Source organism: Helianthus annuus, chromosome 3, assembly GCF_002127325.2.
Source record: "Helianthus annuus cultivar XRQ/B chromosome 3, HanXRQr2.0-SUNRISE, whole genome shotgun sequence".
Taxonomy (NCBI): domain Eukaryota; kingdom Viridiplantae; phylum Streptophyta; class Magnoliopsida; order Asterales; family Asteraceae; genus Helianthus; species Helianthus annuus.
The window spans coordinates 116,407,730-116,413,677 of NC_035435.2; the positions used below are offsets into that span (position 1 = coordinate 116,407,730).

Below are 5,948 nucleotides of genomic sequence, written 5' to 3' on the forward strand. Positions count from 1 at the left end.
CCATAACCAAGACTGTTTTTGTCATTTCTAACTTTTTAATTTTAGAAGAAAGGGCCTCGATTTGGGCTTGTAAAGAGGTGCTTTCATCAACCTTATGGGCGCCCGGGGCAATAGATTTATTGCCTCGGGGAGTGTGCCACTGGAAATTGGTTTGAGCAATTTCCTCAATTTGATTATATATTTCATGCGGGCGTCGATTACCTAAAAGTCCCCCGGAGCTAGAGTCAAGTGTTTGTCTTGTGTGTGGCAACAACCCATTATAGAAAGTGGATACTTGTTGCCATGTCGCAAGACCGTGATGAGGACACTTTCGCAATAACTCCTTGAACCTTTCCCATGTTTCATATAAAGATTCCCCGTCCTCTTGTGAATAAGTATTAATTTCAGTCATTAATTTAGCCGTTTTAGCGGGAGGGAAATACTTATATAGAAATTTTTGGGCTAGTTCATCCCAGGTGTTTACCGATCCAGCTGGGAGGGCGTTAAGCCAAGCCTTTGCTCGGTCTTTGAGTGAAAACGGAAACATTCGGAGGCGGATGGCGTCATTTGATGCTCCATTGATCCGAAAGGTATCACATATGTCACACCCCGATCTCCACGTGTCACCGGTGGGCCCGGTGTGGGGTATGGTGACGTAGTTGGCATCGTCATAGACAAACAACACAATATAATAATGCACAGCGGAAGCAGAATAGATTCATTTCAACTTTAAATACAATGTAATAATAAATATCACGAGTAGTTGAAACGGATCCACAGGCGGATCAAATAAAATAAGAAAATTGTTCAACAGTTTTATTGTCGTCCGAGCTTGCGAGACTATTGTGGACGCTCTTTAGGAAACAGCCAGCCTAGTACGTATAGTACCTGCACTTAACCTTTTGGGGAAAATACGTCAGTTTACACTGGTAAATACAAATCAACTGACTCATTTTGAAAATGATTGAAAATTTATTTAAATGCACAAGGCATAAATATTTTTATTAACTTGGGATAATTATGCAATATAAACTTGTGAACGAATTACATGCTACTCGTACTTTCGGTAGCCCGGGATCTTGTCCGGGTTAAAGATTAATCGACACACCACATTAAAGAGTTATACACGACGGGTGTACGCCTACACCCCGTGCTCTGGTCGTGGCCATCTCGTAAGATAATGCCAAGGATATCCGGGACATGGTCAATAACCCCCCAAATGCTTAAAGTAAAACAAGACTGTTTAAACGAGCCGAACAAACTATTCCAACTGGACACCCAAGGGTGCAGGATTTGTGCGCTCGATCAAGCGGTATTCTATATACCGTACCCCAAGCCCGTATGGGGAAAATAAGTCAAAATGTATTTACCTGAGTAAGTATGAATCACAATTGGTAAGTGTAGATAGCTTTTACTGGGCCTCCTAATCTGGAACAAAGGTTTATAATAACCTCTTAGATTCCTAACGGGTCTTTATTTAAGCCTAAGCTTAGACCGGTTAGTTTTAAGGACGATACGGTTCAAGCGCACGATTAAGCGAAAGACCGGATAGAATGTGATTTAGACCCGACAAGTTTGAATACTTGTATAATATGGGTATACTAAATACATTCTGGATTTTGAGATAAAAATGATAACGTTTGACCCGTTTCGGTCAATTTATGCAAACTAGTTACATAAACCGAACCGAACGCAAAAAGGGCGTTACGGGTAGGCAAAAGAGTCCTATGCAAGTTCCCTGAGATAATATGCTTTAAATATGATATAATATCAGCAAGTTATGTTCTATTATGCCCCGAATGAATTTAAACTCAATTTATGCCTTATAAGGGCATTTTGGTCATTTAAAAGATTATAAAAGAGTTAAATTGGAAATCTGAGTTACAGGTCTGATTTATACAGTAAATATACTTAATTTGATATGTTAAAACAGTAGGGTATGACCCATAAACAAAACTTATCATTTGAAATCAAACTATACACCCTAGGGGTATTTTAGTAATTTCACAAGGGCTAAAAATGTCAAAACTGGAAATCTGGGTTCATATACTTATACTCACTGTTATTATATAAAAATATACTAAATACATCAGTAGGTATGAATCTTATATGTTTAATATGAGTATAACGCTTACTATGCGCTAAAAACGCTTAAAATGCGATTTAGAGCCGTTTCCGGGTTTTTAAAAGAAAGCTGAGATTTTTATATTTCCAGAATGCTCAAAATAATTTATTTAACAAATAAAATCAGTAGAAAAAGGTTTGGGGTCAAAAGGATTTATAAAACTCATTTTATGGCTTAAACGGTCAAAACCGGCATTAACCGAATCAACTTAGCGACGTATGATCCGATCAGCCAAAAATTAAATAAAAATCTCCAAAAATCCTAAAATATTATATAACATCAGTGGGTAAAAAGATTAGTATCAAAAAGTGGCCTTAAATAGGTTATACGCTAAATGCGCCGTTTATGTAACATAAAGCTTTAGTTTTACGATATCGGCCATAACTCAAAATCTGGACCACCAACTGATCTCAAATTTTCGGTGCAAGTCTATAAATCAGAAATAAAGCTTTCTACTCTTTCATTTTTCCAAAAATCATGTTTTATATCAAAAAGGGCAAAATAGTCAACTTTTAAGCATAATCGGAAACATGCATATGAATCGGTTAATCATAGACTCAAGTTGTAAAAATTCCAGAGAGTTAAACTTAAATAAAAATGGTCAAAAATATACCCTAATACAGATCTCAAACATGCATGCATGGATCCGAATCGAGAGTCAACGAAAAAGTCGTTTTATAAGACTTTCGGTTCCGATCCGAGTTTATACTAAAGATTGTCGAGTTGATCATGATAAAACATATTCCTATATTCATTATAAAGTTATTTTTGATGATCAAACTGATTGCATGTCATCTACATTACCATTTATGCTATATTTCATAAAAACAATTTCTGTTGACTTTTTAAGAACAACTTTGACTCGACAAATAGCATGCTTAGAGTGGGAATCAGAGAATACCCTTTTGAGGGTTTGTTTCCCACATAAATACCAACTTATAAGTGGTTTCAATTTGAGAAATGACAGAGCCAAACTCATTTAATCGAAAAGTCAAACTATATGAACAACGGATTGACTTTTTGCTAATAATCAAAGCTAGAACGAATTAGAGAGTGATATGAATGCTTACAAAGGTCCTAATGAAGTTTAGATAGGACTTGGAAGTGGCCTTGTCGATCAGATTGCTCCAGAGGTTGCCTTGGGAGTTCTTGCAAGTTGTGAGAGTTCTTGTTACTAACACAAGTGCTCAATAAAATGAAGCTTTGATCAGATTTATTGTGTTTTCAGGTGTTACAAGAGGCTCACAAGTGTCCCTTATTGCATGTCATCTATTGGTGAGAAATGGAGGTGATTACAGCTGTTATACACTCACAAATTCGGACCAAATAGCTCAATTCGCGAAATTCAGTATCTGGGCAACTTATACGGACCGTAAGGTCCTGTATATACGGTCCGTAAAGGACCTGTTCAGCTCAGCAACTTTCATTAATTGACAGTTTTGGCCCCTGTCCTTCGTACGCAAGGTTTTGCCGTTTATCTTGACTCGTAAACCCCCAAACTTGGTTTTTAGGAACCTTGGGACATTTACCAACATGGTAAAGTCCTCGGGTAACTTTGCGCTCACCCGAAAAGTCATGAAATTCGACGTTGACGCTTTTAACCCCTCAAGTACGGTTTTGGCCATAACTTTCTCATACGATAACGAAACTTCATGAAATTTTTACCACATATTCTAGTGAGTATATTTTAGCATTACAAAGCTTCGGGGCTGCCAAAAGTTCACTCAGAGGTATAAATTCAACATGTTGACACTTTTAGCCCCTATAGTTTGTAATTCCTCACTTTCGGGCAATTTCCGCTTTGTGTGATCCATGATCCATCCGTTTAGGGTTATAAACATTATGTAGGGTTATCATAGAGTCTATTTATCCATTGTTGACACTTTGGACCCTTACGTTCCATAGTTTTCACCGTTTGTCAACTTTAGTCCCTTTAAAGTATATTTTTGCATATGCAAAGTCTATGACACGTGTCAATGCATTATTGGACGTAAATTTTCGAGGTGTTACAACATATTTCTAAGAAATTAGTAATATGTAGATGGGGATCCTCGTCGGCAAGCCCATGGAAGGTTGCAGAGTTTTGAAGCATCTGTATCAAATGCGGTCGAAGTTCGAAGTTATTGGCTTCAACATTCGGTGCATTGATAGCGGCGCCGAGATTACCTACGGTGGGTCGTAGATAATCCATGAGAGTACGTTGGTCCGCCATTGGAAGTGGGTTGCCCGAAACCTTTTCTTGGTTTTTGGCTTTTAGTCTTTTTCTGAGAAAGCGTTCGGGTTCTTCTAGAGGTTCTTTTATGTCCTTATTAGAACTGGAGCTCATACACTACGTAGGGGCGGCGTCTGGTTCCAAGTCCTGCAACAAAAACAGAAAAGAATGCTGGTCAGAAGGTTCACCACGGCCCCGTGCTCAGTGAACACGTCCCATGGTCGGAGTTACAGTGATTGTTTTCCAGATCCCAGTTTGGAGAGTTGGACACGACCCCGTGTTGCACCGACACGGCCCCGTGGTCAGCCTTCTGTAACTTGGAAAACTAAAAACTGCCAGTAACAATGCTGGGCACGGCCCGTGTCCGACCAGGCACGGCCCGTGCTGAGCTCTGCAGAAGCTGAAAAACTAAGAAAATCCTAAAAAATTAAAAAGAAAATAAAAAAAATGATTAGGCCGTTGATTCCTAACTTTCTTAAAATCCTTGTGTCCCCGGCAACGGCGCCAAAAACTTGATGCGCGTAAGGTGTAATATGTTTTAGGTATATATTTTAAGCTCTTTTTACAATCTTTTAGCCAAGTTTTAAATTTATAAAACATGATATTTACTAACACCAAACACACATATGGGCAAGTGCACCCATCGTGGACGTAGTATAGTGTTGGTAAGATACCGAGGTCGTCCAAGGACACAAGAGCTTTTAGTACCGGTTTATCCTCAACGTCTAATCAAATCAAAATGTTAGAAAAGATTTTTAAAGCCAAGAAAAATAAAACTAACTAAATGCTGAAAAATAAAAATAAAAATAAAAACAGATAGACAAGATGAATCACTTGGATCCGACTCGTGTATAGTGTAACCTTTGATTATTTTCGCACTTTTGCACTTGTTTAAGAGATTATCTTAGTTATTGTGGTAGCCCCCTCTTTTGAAGGTGACGTTACCCTCAACCCAGTAGTCTGAGTCAGCAGGGATACAGTCCTAAAGGATCGGATTATTGAAAGATAATTAATTAAGTTATTAATGCAAATTATGGTAGGCCCCTCTTTTGAAGGTGACGTTACCCTCGACTAAGTAGTCTGAGTCAGCAGGGATACAGTCCTAAATAGCCGGGTTATAGTATTAATAGTAGTTTACTTATGAGGGGGTCAAAGAATTTGGATCCCCGCCATCCAATACCTTTGGGTATTGAAGGAGATCCTACTAAATTTGACCCAGGTCCCTTGCAGGACCTCTAAACGCTGAACAAGGGCAAGACCCTTACCAAACCGTTCCCTTAACCCCCGACCAGGTAGCCAACATACCTCCATATAGACCGTGGAGATATGAATGGTGAAAATCTTTTATTTTATATAGACAGTAAAATAATGTCAAGACACCACGGGCAAACGATAAGGAAGAATCACCTTCAACATAAGAAACTAGTTATTAAAGTCATTAATACAAAACCAAATAAAAAGTGAAAAAGATTAAATATAAAAAGTATTACACTAGACACTTGTCTTCACCAAGTGATGTAAGAGACATAGGCAAACATGGCCTTTGATTGTCAAGAACTCTTACGATCAATCTTGGATCCCGAGACGACTCACACACTCTATGATGGACAATGGATGATGGTGGTGGATGAT

The 5,948-nt window shown here is 38.4% G+C and overlaps 1 non-coding gene across 1 annotated transcript; it reads left to right on the forward strand.

Annotated features, from left to right (window-relative positions):
• The first annotated feature begins 290 nt into the window (after positions 1 to 290).
• Positions 291 to 397, forward strand: LOC118490828. Its single transcript, XR_004890053.1, has one exon. It is a non-coding gene; the product is annotated as a small nucleolar RNA R71 (small nucleolar RNA).
• Positions 398 to 5,948: the final 5,551 nt, after the last annotated feature.